Source organism: Protopterus annectens, chromosome 3.part0 (assembly GCF_019279795.1).
Source record: "Protopterus annectens isolate FY-2018-M chromosome 3.part0, PAN1.0, whole genome shotgun sequence".
Taxonomy (NCBI): domain Eukaryota; kingdom Metazoa; phylum Chordata; order Ceratodontiformes; family Protopteridae; genus Protopterus; species Protopterus annectens.
The window spans coordinates 1188008723-1188026688 of NC_056731.1; positions in this window are offsets into that span (position 1 = coordinate 1188008723).

Here is a 17966-nt window from a genome sequence, read left to right on the forward strand (position 1 = left end):
TTTTCAAAGTTATAGTTTGACCTTGCTTCATGTCTTATGTTTTTATCTTCTCATTTTGATTACGTATTTTGTTTTTATGAAACTATATCCTCCTGACCTTGTTTTTTTTTTATTTTTTTGGCATTTAGACAATTTTCTTTTCAAACTTTGCCAGATGTCTTCTATTGTCTTTCCTATGTGCCATTCTGCCTTCGAGTTGTACAGAGCCTTTTGCTTCAGTATATTCTGTAATGAATCTTTTGTGCACTAGTTTGGAGTTCAGTTTGGCAGAATTATCTAGAAATAATTTAACCATTATAACTCTACAATTACTGCACATTAAAGGTGGTGACTAGTGTTGCCACCTGTCAGGACATTTTCCTGACAGTCAGGAAATAAGGGTCTCTGTCAGGAAATCCAGAAATCAGGCTCTCTGTCAGGAAATCCAGTTATGGGGAGTACTTGAAAGTTATTTTGAATTATTCTGAGAGAGTTTACACATTTCTGAAGTGTGTTTCTTTAAATGTTTACTATTTCACTTGGATTTACTATCTGCATTGAAATAAACAATTCTTGCTCTGGCTTATGTTTTTGGATGTGGTGTGAGGATGAAGAGTATATAAGAGCAACAACTAGACCATAACTTTTTTATACTTACATAAGCGTTGTAACATAATAAGTGGCTATTTTGGGGGAATGGGCAATATATGTAGGAAAAGATCATATCAATGGTACAGTGCAAGGGTATAGCATGGCATAGTCTCTGTATTCTAGAGAGTACTTTTTTCTCAACATCATTTAGAAACATTGAGGCTTTATCAAGTCATATTATGTCTATAACAGTCTGAATTAATGCCTCTAACAATATGTATGTAGCTTGCACACAGAGAGGATTACAAATCTAAAAATAATCTGTCTAAATAGTTTTTTTTAATGAGAATCTGAAATGCTACACACATTAAGAGCTGTGGGACAACAGCTTTAGTGATGTGATCATTTTTTTTAATGCCAGGTTGGTTGTGGGGGGTGGCAATAAATATTTGCGAAGACAGAATTGAATTCACTGTCTACATCCCTAGTACAGTGGCATTCAGTTGCCATCTCACAGCTCTTTTCTTACTGAGTGAGTTTTTAACTGTGTCTCCATCTTTGTGGAGTCTGTATTTCCTCCCCGTCTGTGTGTGTGTGTGTGTGTGTTTTATTCAGGTGTTTCCATTTTTAGAAAGCATGTCTGTGTGTGTGTGTGTGTGTGTGTGTGTGTGTGTGTGTGTGTGTGTGTGTGTGTGTGTGTGTGTGTGTGTGTGTGTGTGTGTGTGTGTGTGTGTGTGTGTGTGTGTGTGTGTGTGTGTGTGTGTGTGTGTGTGTGTGTGTGTGTGTGTGTGTGTGTTTGTAAAAGTAAAATTGGTTGGGTGTATACATAAATCTCCTGGGTAGTGAAAAATAAGGCATACAATGCACCATAAAACATGTAGTACTTCAGAGCTTCTGGGGCCCATCATTCCTGGTTTAGTGGGGTCCTTAGTTGTAGGACCTGCCTAGTCTGAATCTCTCCCTATTCAGTGGTAGGCACAGTGATTGCTATAGCTTGTGTTTGGCTGGGAACAGTGTGGTCATTATTTCTTTAACTTTCCTCAGAAACTGCACCTCAGGGGGGGCGTGGTGACATGGGTCCTGAGTAGCAGCAGAATTTACTAGCTCCACTTAATAATTTCTATTTATATTGGATTATTGTCTTCAAACTGGGAACTTTGATCATTTTTTTACATAATTATATAATTTTCAACTTTATCTACAAGAATATCTACAAAAAATATTCTGAAGACATAATTTCCAGTCAAAATTTTATGTTGAAAATATCTTCTCATCTGACGAGTTTTCATCATGTCCTTATACAAGACTGCCAGTCAAGATGCCAGTCTCAGAAGAGAACTACAAACTCTTGTATCTAGCATATAGGATTTATCTACCAAGATAGATAAAATTGATCATAAAATAGACAATTTTAAAGAGAAAGCCACTAAACAAATGGAATTACTACACGAAGATCTGAAACAGCAAAAAATCCAAATAACTGGCATTGAGGAATCTTTGAATGACATGGATGGCAGAATAATGGAAAATGAACACAACATTGAATTCTTGCTTAAACAAACCACCCAGCTGCAGAGCAAACTTGATGACCTCGAAAACAGATCTCGCAGAAATAATCTAAGGATCTTTGGTTTGCCAGAAAATGTAGAAGGAAACAATATGACATATTTTCTCAACACCTGGATACCTACTATCTTAGACCGACCAGAGGCTATGTCTTTTGGCATTGAGAGAGCACACTGGTCATTAGCTGCTGTAAATAATTCTACCAGAAAGCAACCTAGGTCAGTTATTGTTAAATTTCTATCTTCCTCAGATAAAGAGCTAGTTTTAAAAATTGCTTGGTCTAGATCTCCTCTGAAATATAATGACTATATTATTCACTTTGACAATGACTTTTCTTTACTAGTCATAAATAAGAGAAACGTTTTTTTGCCACTGATCAAAGAACTGAAAAAGATACAAATCAAAACACACCTTTTGTTTCCTGTGAAGTTGAAGATTTTCCTTCCAGAGAAACCTAAAATATTTGAAGACCTGGATTCAGCTCTTTCTTATGTTAAAAAACATAGAGTTCTAGAGAAAATAGAAGAAATGGAGTGGGCAAACCCTTCGCTTAAAAGAATTGCTTCAAACTCTACATGGAAATCTGCTGAAAAGCAAAAGAGACTAAAGAACAAATAAATATATACAACTATATTCTTTCTTTTCATTTCTTTTTGATCTATGTTGTCATTGGATAATTCTATATTGTTGTGATCTTCTTGCAAGGTAAGAGCTTCTCATTTCTTTAAAAAAAGAAAAAAGAAAAAAAAACACTTTATAAAAATTACCTATAGCCCATTAAATATAAAAGCATTATTATTACAGTTAATTACTTATAATGACGTATTAATAATTCTAATAAATACATACCATCTATTATTCAAGTATAATTGTATCCTTTATGAAATAAAAGAAAAGGGTATACTTGTAAATATAACGAAAAATACAAACACAAAAAAGACTAATAATAAAAAAAAAACGAAAGTGATCCGTAGACTGATATCACCGTTTTCCAAATTTTATTGTAACACACTAAGCGCTTTCAACCAGCCAGTCCGTGGGTTTCATCATACTTGTAAATATAAGCTGCACTTGCTGTCTTATATCAAGACAGACTCTCTTATTTATCTACAAAATATTATTATAAATGTTAACAACTATGAAAGGGGTAGAGAGCTTTATGTAATGATTAAGCAAGGGAATATAAATCACAATAAAAATGAGATGATAATAATAAAAGACAAAGGGAAACGTTAACATATAATGTCTCCTTCATTATACATTATTAAGCTGCATATATGCTCTTATGTTTCTTACAACAAATAAAATTGAAGGAGATACTCTCTTAATCTTCTTATTAACAAGATGTTAACTACCTATAAATCAAACAATAACATGTCTCAACAGTATGGTACCCAGGACTATGCTTTATATTTCTCTGAATAGTTCAGGACATGTGTTACCTTACTTTGTTTCAATTAAGTTCTTTACTTTGTTTCATTTTAAAAGACATTTCATTAAAACCGGAGACTATATACTACCCAGAGATACTTTCATTCATAAAAGTTATGTGTATATACCGAAAAAAATGCTATGGTACAAATCTTAGGGATTTTAATAATAACAATGATGATAATAGAATAGTCAGTATGTATTTGCTTGAGGAGGCTGTTTTTTCTCTTATTGTTGCTGTTTATTCTTTTATATATTTTTTTTTTATATATTGATTTGTGCACTGTTGTTTCTGCTATGGCTAGTGATTTGTGCACTGTTGTTTCTGCTGTGACTGATCACAGATTGTTGGACCATTCACAAGCTAGCGAACATTACAGGTTTCAACAGCTGAGTTTAAATTACAAAGAAAAAGCTTTCCAAACCTTTTTTCCCCGCATTTTTCTCATGTTAACCAAGAGAGACAACTTTGGATCAGCGAGAGCTCATGGGGATTGTCTGCGAGCCTTACTTTCTCATTTCAGTCTTTTCATCCTGGAAAGGCAAGATCAGCTTCTACTTCGTGTTTGCAGTCCTATAAAGCTCTCTGATGATGTCATCACTACTGGACAAGCTGTTCCAGGAACTATAGCTTTGTTTTTTGCTGAAAAACAGCCTTTTTGTTATAATTTTTTGCTTACAGAGTTTAAAAAAAAAAAAAAAAAAAAAAAAGCGAACTAGTGCTGCAGTTTAAATCTATGTGGATCGACAAATACTATGCAGTTACATATCAGACTACAAGCGCAAGTCAAAAAATGAATGCCTGACAGTGATTATGAATATAGGTAGGCAGTTCTTACATTAAATTGAACGTTTGTCAACATATTATATATATAACATAATATTTTAAATATATTACATGTAACAAAGATTTTATAATGGCTAATCTCAAAGAAGAGGTAAAGTTTGAAGTTTGGCTAGAGGTTTACTGCTTTAGAATGGTGGATATATGCAAGTACCGGGTACAGACAAATTTGAACATATATTCAGTTGTATATAGTCTGACTTGTGGTCACCTGCTGAGACCATGTTTTGTGAATATTTGGGTCTATTAATAATTCTCTGATGGATGCTTTGTTTTGCTAAAGATGCACTCTTTTAACAAAAAGATATATGCTTCTGCAGTTTATATACATCAGTTAATGAGATTGTTTGCTCAAATTAATTTTGAAGTGGTGCATTACCCCCTCTGTCACTGAAGCTGCGTTACCTAGTGCATTAAAAAAAAGATACTGAAGATTTTTACATATAACAATGGAAATAATGACACTTCCAGGGTTGGTGAAGGTGTGCAGTCTCCTCGTTTTATTTATGGTACTGTTGAAATAACTGCACAGGATTTACAGTGTTATTTTCCCTGATAATTTCTGATAAACCTCACATATTTAACATAATTCATAAGTAATAAACTCCTGTATTTTAATGACAATGTATGAAAAATAATAGACCTACTATGGTAGATAAGATATAACCTTTCCTGCACTATAGATGCCTACAGCTGTAGTAACACTGACTCAACTTGTTGTATGCACATCATTGATACAAAAGACCTTTTACAGTTTATTCACTTTCATTTGGTAGAATACATATACATTGTTACTGTATTATACCAGGAGATACAAACATTATTGAGACACATTATAAATAAATGATGCTATTTAGTAAATGCATTATCTAATCTAAACATTATACTGAAGAAGTTGTTCTTTATGTATATCTTTGATAAATTAATGTCTCCCCATACAGTCTCATTACATATGTTTAATATATTTATGTACCCTTAACAGTCAGTACGGGTTCCTACCATATTACATAACCTTAAGGTGTCAGAATGCTATATGTCTAATCAATACAAAATTATAAATGTCTTTGTAAATATTTACTAGAAACATATATTATAGGCTAAGAATGTTTCTAAATACTTTTTTCATTTAACAAAGTGTTCAATATTTATGTTTTAAAAATATTAACTTTTATTCTATATATCTGACTGTTATTTGGTTTAGAGAAGCTTACCTATAAGTCATCTTTGATAATACAAGAAGAATGGTTATACTGACATCCAATAACAAATTATAGATTATGCATTTTCTTAACTAGACAAATATCTGTTGTGTTTATAAAGTTATTCAAATTATTTTCATTTATCTTAATTAGATTTGTAAACAACCCTTAAGATAAAATGTTGATTCTGTCTTTAAAGTGATACATACAACTCACACCTAAACATTTACTTTCTTATGTATAGTCATATTAGTCTAATCTTGTTTTATATAAGTAAGTTTCCTTTATAATGTTTATAATATTCTCAGAGACTTATCTGTTAAATAAGGATATATTCATATATTCCTTAACATTTAGAATATATAACCAATCCAGATGAGACACATGTAATAAATCTTTATACGTTTTAAAATGTTTCTTTTCTATTATCCAGTATAACATTCAATTGATGTTATGTAATATATATAACAAGTGGTAGCTTTATTCTGCTGTTACTGTTTGAAGGTTTGATCTCAGTGGTTGATACCATTGAGACGAGGAGTTTCTAACTCCAGGTGGGGAGCTGTTTTTGTTTTTTTCTTACAACAACATGTAACAAAGATTGCTAATACATTTCTTTTGACATCCTTCATTATTCACATATATAACATCCTAAATTATATTGTTTATGAAATAATTATTATCCACATCGATAAGTTAATGTTTATTATATGTAATTTGAACTCACAATATAAAAGAGAGAGAGATACACAAATTGCTTATATGATATTGACATGTTACAAAACTTATCTTTTTTAAGACTTGTTTAATATGACCACATTAAGAGGTATTTCAATTAATATCAGTGGTCTTAATAGTTCCATAAAAAGAGGCAGTATGTTCAAATATCTAGCTTTACATAAGCCCAGTATAATTTTCTTACAAGAAACCCATTTATTAGAAGATAGCATCAAATACTTAAACACAAATAAATACATAGTTATTGCAAGTTCTAAACATACAAAAAAGAAGAGAAGTGGTGCTGTTCTTTGGGATAAATCTCTTTCTCTACTATGAATAATTAATACATATAAAGAGAGCAAAGGTTTGTTATGTTTAGCCATAATTGAAATATACAAAAAAATATACTTTAATAAATAACTACTGGCTACCAGGTATAGGCACCAACACAATTAGACAACATTTAAATCAGATAGTATCTTATTCTACAGGAAATATAGTCATGGCAGGAGATTTTAATTGTATCCTAAATTCAAAAGACTCAACAAACTCGGAGAAGAGAAAAATTACTCCACAAGCTAAACAGCTAATAAATTTTATGAATGCTTATCAACTAAAGGATATCTATAACTTTGCAGATTCTAGCCTACTACAATACACATTTTACTCTAACATTCACAAGTCATATTCTAGAATAGATAGAATATTACTTTCCATTCAAATATTACATGACCTAACATGCAACAATATCATTTCATGCCCAATATCGGATCATAATGCAATTTTATTTGCCTTCAAAATAAATACATTTTCCCAAAATACAAATAAAAAGAATACCAGCATACCTTACACAATTAAAAGAATTTCAAACATTTATAAAAGAAGAAATACAAAGTTTATTAACTTAAATACAGAATCCAATACTCATGACACTTATATATGAGATGCTTTAAAAGCCTACCTTTATGGACAAATTAACAAATCGTACCATAATAAAAGAAAAAACTGGGACAAAGTTCTAAACACTATTCAGAACAATCTTGATTTATTGTATCTTAAAAACAAAGATGAACTCACATCCAGTAATATTAAAGATGAAATAAATAAACTTAATGAAGAATATAGAAAAATACTTCACCATAAAATTATGATTACATTAGAAAAATATACATTTCTAGCATATTCTTTAAACCCTAAACACTTAATTAATCTTAAGAATAAAACTAAAAGGTTAAACAAATAGAATCATATCAAAGAAATATATTCTTTGAAGAAAAAGAAGGAAGTATATAATATACAGGATATAATAGAATAATTTAGAAGTCACTTTCATACAATTGATCAATCTTTGCATCCCATTGAATCTAAGGATAACATAAACCATTTCATCAATACAAATCTCAAAAATAGACTAAACAAATTACAGATAGAAAATATTGATAAACAAATCACATGTAATGATATAATAACTTAAATTAATAAACTCAATCCTAACAAGGCACCTGGAAATGATGGCACCATATCTGAAATATATAAAATCATGCCTAAAACTGCTATAACATTACTTCATAATATATATATAATATTGCCCAGACAGAATTTATGATTCCCCCCTCATGGAAATATACATTCATCTCACCAATCTTAAAATCTAACAAGGATCCCAAATATTGCTCCTCATACAGACCCATATCCTTATTAAATGTTGATTATAATATGTTCATGAACATCTACACTGAAATAATTAAGAACATTTTGCCCTTTTTAATTGATGATGACCAAACTGGTTTTGTAATTAACAGAAGCACATTTGATAACATTAGACAAACCTTAACACTTATAGATTTTTCTCACAGGAAAAAAAATTCTTAACTGTAATTAGTTTGGACATTAATGCAGCTTTTGACTCAATAGATTGGGATTATTTGTTTACACTACTAGAATGCATGAATTTCTCAAATAATTTCATAAACTTACTAAAAAATCTATATAAAGGAGCTTTAGCCTATACAAAAATAGGTGCATATACTTCAAACAAAATTCACATTATAAAAAGTACTACACAGGGTTATCATTTTTCACCATTGTTGTTCACTTTAATAATACAGCCATGGGCAAATGCTATAAGAAATGACAAGACTATTAAAGGACTAAACATAGATGAAGATACAACACCAAAAATACAGTTATTCACTGATGATGTCCTTATAACTACAAAATGTAATGAATCTTCAATATCTACTTTATTAAATTCTATCAAAACTTTTCAAACTATCTCCGGATTGTCTTTCAATGAAGATAAAACAAAAATATTACCCGTATATTCAAATAAAAATAACAAAATTATATATAATACTCTTAAATCACTTATCTCAGACCAAATCACTTATTTGGGAATTATCCTTGCTAAATATATTAAAACAATTATATGACTTAACTATGACAAATGTTTTAGTAATATTCAAAATCTAATCTCAAAATGGAAAATAATAACATTCACTACAGAAGATAGGTTAACTATCATAAAATGATTATCTTGCCTAAAATATTATACATTATCCAATCTATCCTAATTCTTCCTTCTAAAAAATGTATTAACAAAATAAACTCTCTGATATTAAACTTCTTTTGGTATCCAAATAAGTCAAGAATATCTCTTAATCAACACCTACATAGCTGGAGTAATGGAGGGACTGCTTTTCCTGATCTAATTCTCTATTCCATCTCTTCTACAATTAAGGTGATTATGCAACTCTTAGACATTACCTACATAGCTAAATGGAAGTTATTATGGGAGTCATCTGCCATGCAATTAATACTTAAACCTTCTACTCTTAAGTTAGAAATAATAAATAATCCCATGTAATGGATTCTAAAAGATTATTTTACTTTACAAACAATATTTTCCTGCACAACTTGTTACATTCACAACATCTTAGTAACTTTTAGGAATTTCATATATAAACATATCAGATATAAGGAGTGTTTCACCCTATTATTCCCCATAGCTTTTACTCAAGGCATATTAATAACCTCAGATTTAAATACAGTTTCTTTCTTAAATCAAAAAGAACTTAAGTTTTGGTTTCAGTTGATACCTGACTTTAAGACTAAAAGTGTTGAAAGTATATTACATGAATTTCAATTAGATAAATCCATGTGGCTAAACGTACAACCACTTAGACTATTCATAGAAACAAATTACAAATGATTACACCAACTACAAAAGAAGATACCTCTATCTTAATACATTGTTTTCAACTAATTCTTCAACACAAACAAACATACTCTAATAAACTTTCATTTGTTTTTAGAACTATAAGAGCAGAAACATACTCTTGCCCAGAGAATCATTGGAATTATTATTACACTATTAATAATAGCTATCCTAGTGATCAAGGCAAAGAAAATATTTTAAAATCAGCTGGGAAAACAACATTATCTCTTAAATGGAGATTATACATGTGGAGGTTTATGAAGAGATCATTTTATACTCCACAGTTAATGAATAAAATAAACAAAAAGCAGAACATATGTAACAAATGTAAATACGATACAGATATAGGCTGGGTTCACATGTTCTATGATTGCCCTGCTCTTATTTTGTTTTGGAAGAACAGAAATGATTTTCTACAGATATTATTTTCAGATAACTTTACTCTTACCAAATCTCTGGTGATCTTTAATATACCTGTTCCACATTGTGTCAAAAAATAAAATATTCTCTACTCTGGGCAATACTAGCAGTAGCTAGAAAAATAATAACAAGAAATTGGACTTCAGAATCTCCTCCTACATTCTCTGAATTCACTAATTTGTTAAATGATGTTTGTCAATTACAATTAAAAACCATAAATGCTAGAACTACTAGAAAGTCACATGATCTTCAAATGTGGGTTAATTTACAAAGTTTATTGAAAAGCAATTACTTGTTTTAGAATCTAATGTTGATTTATTTCTTCCTTATTAATGTACAACATAAAACAGTAGACATTGCCATGTTAAATTGAATCTACAGGATGTCTTTGTAAATACTTTAATTAACCATTTTATTATTTTGCTTATAAATTATTTGACATATATATGTTATAACCTTTATCTGACAAATTTCAGATGAATATCTATGATTGTAAATTTGTTTTAATCAAAAATCAATAAAAATTATTAAAAAAAAAAGAAACTGCACCTCATAGGTGTGCATAGAAAATCACTGTAGCTTCTCTAGGGTCCAGTACACTATGTTGGAACAACACATTGGGAAGAATTACTGTAAGTATTTTATCACTTTTTTATAGTTGAGATCTGATGTGTATACATGTGGATGTACAGTTGACAGAAATAGAGCATGACAACATATTTCAACCTGTTTGTTCTTTCATTTTCATCCTAGTTTGACTTCATAGGGATACACAGAAAGTGTTTGTCTTTAGAGATTCAGGTTGAGAAGGCATGCTGTGTAGATGTATGACAGTAGTGAATTTAAACATATGACTGTTTTCATTTGTCTATTCATTTTCCTCTCAATTTAGCACCATACAGGTACAGTGAATATAACTCTTTTTTTATATGTGGAGAGGCAATCTTATCAGATTTGACCTATGTGCTCTCACATGCACTTAATTCTCACTTTATGGATAATTACTACTCAGTTTTGTGGTAACTATTGAGTCATCAGCCTTGGACATAACTTGTTTCTTCCTTAAAAGAAAAAAAATGTTCTTTCCTTGGTAGTAATTTTTTTTTTTTTTGTTAAGGTCATCATTGGACCAAGATCTGTTGGGGAAAAAAAGCTCTAAAATACAGCTCAGAGCATTTAAAACTACATAGCTTCTGGGAGCTGACTGGCTTTCAGACCCCTAGCATAAATAAATACTTTCCACTACAGTCATTTCAATACTATCTTGGCCAATTAAGATGTCTTGCAAGGATGTGAGAAAAAGCTGAGAATTCAGATAAAATTTGAGAAAACATAACAAAAGTATTCCAGATAGTATGAGAAGGCAAGGGTGGGAAGTTAAAAGGCAGTACTAGGGTTTATGGTAGGGTGAAAGCAGAAAATGTGGGTGGGGAGTGCCATGGGATAATTTGCTTAGGGTTTCATATCATCTAATGCTGCCCATGCAGTCACTGTATATAGCATTTAAAAACTGGTGCTTCTAGGTGGGACTTGCTAAATGGCATGTGGCTACACTTAGGCAAAGGGTGTGTTTTTGTTATGCAAGGGGTGTGTCTTATTTGTCAATAAATGGAAGGATGTGAAGATGGCAACCTGGTGGTGACACAAAGTAACAATCATCTCCTTAGGAAAACAAACAGTATCCAGTATGTTCTGTTCCACAGTTGGTTTGTCTATAATTTGCAAAAATTGTTCTTGTAAATAACTTCCTTACTAAATGTTGTAGAATCAATATTATTTCAATCTGTCTATCTGTGGTAAATTCAAATCCCCAGCTATTATAATTTTTCCTTCCTATGCTTCATGCAAGACAGATATGAATTTCTCTGGGTCATCAGTACTTGACTTTGGTGGTCTGTACACCCCAGCAATATTAATTTGTTCCAGGGCTGTCTATATTGTCATGGTTACACAACCCACTGCATTGGTGTTATCATCAAAGAAGTAAGAATCACAGGTATCCCAACAGTCCATCACTATCATGATACCTCTACCAGATTTTTTCTTTTTTTTCCCGACAGAAATTGTTTTTAATCATTGTTCTTTAACCATGTTTCATAAACAATAATATCAAAGATGTTATGTGAATGCAGCAAATTTTCAAAAAAAAGCTGTTTTTATTTCTAATGCTCCCTGCATTTGCAACCATCTCAGATAAATCAAAGTTTGTTTTACATGAACTGTTAAATTCTGACCTTGCAAAAATCTTGGCTTGTTTTAGTCAAATATTATAATATATTTACAGCAAAAATGTCTCTTTCATGTTTTGACAAGTAGTTTTCATCCTGTTTAAACACGTGCCCAAAATTAGTTGTGGATGTTGTACACATTCCCAGTTTTTAAAATGGGTCATTTTTGTGTAGGTGTTTACCCCCTCCCCACAAAAAAAAAATCTCATTCACTCTAATGTGACTTTTCTTTTTATATGTCTCACTGGATGATGCACTGCTGCAGTGATTTGCATTGTTGCCGCACAGCAAGAAGTTCTCAGGTTTGATTCTCAGCTGGGGTGCCTTCTGTGTGGAATCTGCACATCTTCTCTGTATTTGTGTGGGTTCCCTCCAGGTGCTCTGGTTTCCTCCCACATTACAAAGTCATTCATCTGGAACATTTCTCCATGGGCCTCCACTGAAAATTGGCTTGTTCTGAGTCAGATTTTCCCAGGAAACAATTATAAATAAATATATGAGTTGTGAAACAGAAGTCCTAAAACCTGTACCACTGTGTTTTCTAATGGGGCTGAAAGTTCTCTATTAACAGTGAGTGAGTCCTTCAAGATGAGATCACTTGAACCAACAGGAATAAAAATTGCACCATACATTCTTACATTTGGGCATCCCAAGGGCCTAGTCCCATCTGGCATTTTCCCTTCTAGCAGGCATAACAGTATTGGGTTTATTATCCTGTGTGCAAATGTGAGTATCAGTTCATTTAACAACTGAATCTCAAGTTATTTATATATCATTTCCAATTTGATCTTATTTATATATAATTTCCAGTTTGATCTAAAGAATCTCCCACCTCCAATTCAGTAATATCAGTTCTTTCAGTTGTTAGGATAATCCTCATCACCATTAGTCATATTAATCTCACGGTTTTCATTACCTACATCATTTGCAAGTACAGTAAACTCTCAGTTAACTGGAACTCAAGCAACCAGAAAAAAAAAATCAAAGAAATATAGTATAATTTTCATGTATTGCAATTTCTGTTCCCCCCTTGCAGAAACATACCTTACATTTTTAGAGTTTTAGAGTTTTAAAAAGGAAGATAAGAATAAATTCCCTCCTCCCCAACCTAAGAACTAGTCAAAACAAACAAATAATATAGGGTACAGTATTAGTCAGGCCTATTTTTAAAAGTAACTCTCCAGCAACCAGAAACTACAGTTATCTACCAATCCCCATGGGTACCAGTTAACCAAGAGTTTACTGTACACAATTCTCATCTAGCTATCTTTATACGTCAACAGCCTGAACCTTGTTTCTAATCTCATTTTTTTCTTTATACTAATATTCTTTAATCCATCCAAGTTCAATCTAAGTTTCTTTCTTTTAGCATGTCTTGTCTCTCTTTTCTGCCCTTCCTCTTAAAGCATTGAGGTCATTTTCTGTAGAATATGTTTTGTCTTTGAACACTGTTATGATTCCCTGTATCTTTTGTTTAATATATTTCTGTTAGCATTATATATCTTAATCCATTTGCTTTTTTCCTTAATTATTTATTGTGACCATAGTGTTGTATACCTTAGTCAGATTCCTTTTCTTCCTAATTTTGTGTGGAGTCCTTGTGCCTTTTTTCTCCTCCATGCTTTGAATCCTCAGATCATTGTGTATAATTGATGAATACAAGTCTCTGATGTTATCATGTGTTAACTTTATAGATACACAGTATTTAGTACATTGGGCAAGATACTTATGCTTCAGCAAATCATTAATGACATACTCATTTAATGAATCAATTCTCCATGACAAACAAATTCAAGAATTTTTGAAAAAGCAAAACTCTCTAAATTAATATGGAATTCACAGAAACTGGAACAGCTAGTAAATTCAGTCAGTTTATATGAAGAATCTTAAAAACAATATACAAAGCAATAGTAAATGAAGCACATTGAGTTAATATAGGTAAAGGGAAATGCTTCAAAAATATTTACTTTTAACCAACACAGTAGCTTGCAGTCAAGATCACTAGCAGTCACAGCTCAAGTTATAACTAGATAGGGAGGGATAGAGTATGCGTACCTACAGTACGTCCCTTTCCAATTACAAACAGAAAAAAATCAGAGATGAAAAATAAAATATAAATCAAACAAAGCTTTCTGTACCAAACAGCTACACAGGAAAGAACAAATGTTGCTTTCAGATAAGGTCTGGAGTGTCTTGTTTACAATCTTTGCCAGGTTATAACTAGCTACACTCTTTGACAGAGTTATAGTATGCTTGCTTACAATCTGTCCCATTCTACCAACAAATAGTAAAAATCAGAAATTAAAACAAATTAAACTTACTATGCTAAAAAGCTACTCAAAAAAGCATAAAACAATACAGAATGGTTTTAGATAAGGTCTGGATTGTGCTGTATACAATGTGTACTAAGTTATAACTAGCCAGGCCCCTTAGGAGACATGGATAGTACCTGATGGGAAGCTGGAGTGCTGACCAACTTTTAAGTAATCCAGTGTGTCAGTCAGTTTTCCAGAATATAAATACTATGGGAGGATGCAACTGCACTTTAAAACAATGACATAAACATAATACAGATGTACTATGCTGTGCCAAGGCAAAAACACTTTCCGTAGAAGCTTAGAGCCTGGTGTTGGGAGGCACCAGAGAACACTAGTCTGAAAGAGTCTGAGGATTTTTGTGGTCACTGTGAAGACACCAGTTCTAGAATTATTCCTGGAGGAGTGGACACTGGCATGAGGATGAAAATATCAAACAGTGTGTCTTTTTGGATGGTGCACCAGCTTAGTACTTCTTATACCAATTTTCTGTGCAGTTGCATGGCACATAGAAATTGTAGGCTAACCACAGCAGCTGTTGCATATGTATTTTTAGGTATATCAGATTTCTAACCATGTCAGGATAGCAGCATGGGTAGGTTGTTTTTATATGACACATCTTGCATGAACGTCCTTAATGTGTACCACAGCAGGCATAGTTTGGTGCCTGGTACCCATATTTACTCATCTGTGTCTTTTGTGGTGCATTCACAGAGCAGATCACTGCTGTGTTGACATATGTAGTGGCAAAGGCACAATAACAGGTTAATGCTGGCACCTGCACTAGGGCAGATGATGATGACGATGATGATAATGGTGAGAAACAAATATCTGAGCCACAGTCTGATGACAGAGTGGTACTGTCTGTCTCCATCTTTTGTGCGCTTCCACCCTCAATCCAAGCTGACAGTGTGCTTAACCAACAAGCACATGAGGTTGTACAGTATAGATGCTCACTAACCCCAGTGGGGAGAGAGTCTGCGTGGTTACTAACACCAGTGATGCTATCAGTTGTTACAGGTGTCCCCCTGACATGGGGGTAGCAGTCAACATCAATAAACAGATTTGTCACAGTATCATTCATACACAATCCACTGCAACTTAGTCTAGCATTATTTGTCCATATGTAGGACTGCCAATGACATCAGCATTGCTGTCACTGGCAATGTTGTCAAAGGTTAGTGGAATGTGGAAGCAGGGGGAGAGTGTGTTTAGAATCCAGACAACATCCAACACAGCATGACAAGATAACTGTCATTTTATTAATGCACTTTTGTACCACACCTATTGAAGAAAAATTCACCAAATCCTTGCCTTTTCTTGCAATGGCTCCCTAAAGCTAAATCCCCCAGTCACCTCCTAACAATAAAACTCCCCTCCTGCTCTATAAACCTAAATTCGTCCCTCATGCTGCCAAAACCTAAATTCCCTAATAACTTCCCTGAACCTAAAACTCCCTTCTTGCTCCCTAAACCTAAATCCCCAACCGATTGCTGCCTAAAAACCTAATTTAAACTCCCACTCCTTTCCACTCCCTTCCCACAGATGCCACACTGTGTTTGAGTAGTAGCTCATGACTCCACTCATTCTCCATAGGGCTGCTACACAGAATATGAGCTGTAGACCGTGTGAAGAACAAGCTTGAATTCCCAGTTGTTAGACTATGGTCTATGAATGGCTGGGACCTGACTAGTAATATCTGACCTGGACCAACCATTAGATTAAGGATATTGTACTGTCAAACCAACCTTGTCATGACAGCAGTGCTCCCTGGTGCTTAATTATTTTATTGTCTTTTTCTGACCTTCTTTCAATGAATGGAGGGTATCTTTTAAGTACAGTAAACTCTCAGTTAACCTGCACCCATGGGGATTGATAGATGCCGGATAACTATAGTTTCTGGTTGCTTGAGAGTTGCTATTAAAAATAGGCCCAACTAATACTGTACCCTATACTGCTTGTTTGGTTTGACTTGTTCTCAGGTTGGGAGAGAGGGAATTTATTCCTATGTACCTTTTTAAAACTCTAAAACTCTAAAAACATAAGGTATGTTTCTGTGTGTGGTGGGGGGGAGTAAGTGCAACACAGGAAAATTGTACTGCATTTCTTCGATATTTTTTTTGCTGGTTGCTTGAGAGTGTCAGTTGCCTGAGAGTGCCGGTTGAATGAGAGTTTACTGTACTGGTTAAATTATCCAACTGGTTTACCTTGGGCAGCATTTTGTTATAGCAATCTTCAAGGACTGAAAGCCTTTTTTCATATTCTTGGAAACAAATTGCTGAATGTGAGTTTTTGCTACTGTTTATCACTACTTGCATATCACATATTGAGGTGCATGTAATGGAATAGTTGTGTTTTTTAATGTTGCCTCAATTAGTTCTACTGCATTGTTAAGAGGATAACTGCATGTTTCCTGAGCTGGAAAAATTCCCCTGTGGTTTACTAGAAGCCTGGAGTTCCAGACTGCAGACATTTATTTTCATTTAAAATGAAGTTTCTTCTCCCTACATGCAAGCACTTATCTGGCATCAGTCTCAAAGATGATCTGAAAAGATTATTTTTCACTATTTCTCTCAAGTGGAGAGCTTACTGAATCAGTTTGTGTATCTCAGTAAATGAGGTGGCTGTCTTGTTTTTTTACTACATTTTAAAAGGTACTCAAATGGTTATTAAATAAATAAATAAATAAATAAATAGTGCTTTCTTTAAACTGTTGTTGTACACCAAGGCAAGAATTACCTCAATGTTAAGTGCAGATGATAAGATGTCGCAACATATCCTTGTTTGGCTCATCTCTGGATTATTCATATGCAGCATATAAGGCCTAAAAACTACCATGGGAATGTAAGCCTAGCCTTCCTAAGATCCTCAAACATCAGTAGCCTAGTACGTACCTATAAACCTACAAACCTATAAGGCCCCAAAGATATGTGAATCAGTGTCCTAACCTGTTTGCCTTCATAGCTACAGTTCCCAGCTTTCCTGCAGCCCCTACATAAGATGTGTAATGCCAGAAATAGTAATGAATGTAGTTGTCTTGATTAAATGTAGCAAGCTATAAGCATGTCGATATATGCTTCAATGCTTTGTGATAGCTTTTCTTAATCATACACATAGAAGCAGAATCCTTGTTTGTGACCGACTACCAACTCCTTCCAAAATTTCAGCATGTAGATACAAAATGGTGGTGAAATACTTTTTGTGCTGTACTCAAGAAATGGTTCACATTAATTTCAGTTAGTTTTCTTGGATGAACTGTAGAATCAAGTCTGGCTATTTCAGAGGTTCACAGTGTAACAGTGTACACACCCAAATACTTATGATGGCATATTCATACAAACTCCAGATACATATTGTGTCTTTCACAACTGATTCAGTTAACTAGTTTCAAAATGTAATTCAAATTTTGCAGAATTTTTTATGCACTATACCAGCATTTCTACTACCAGCTAGACA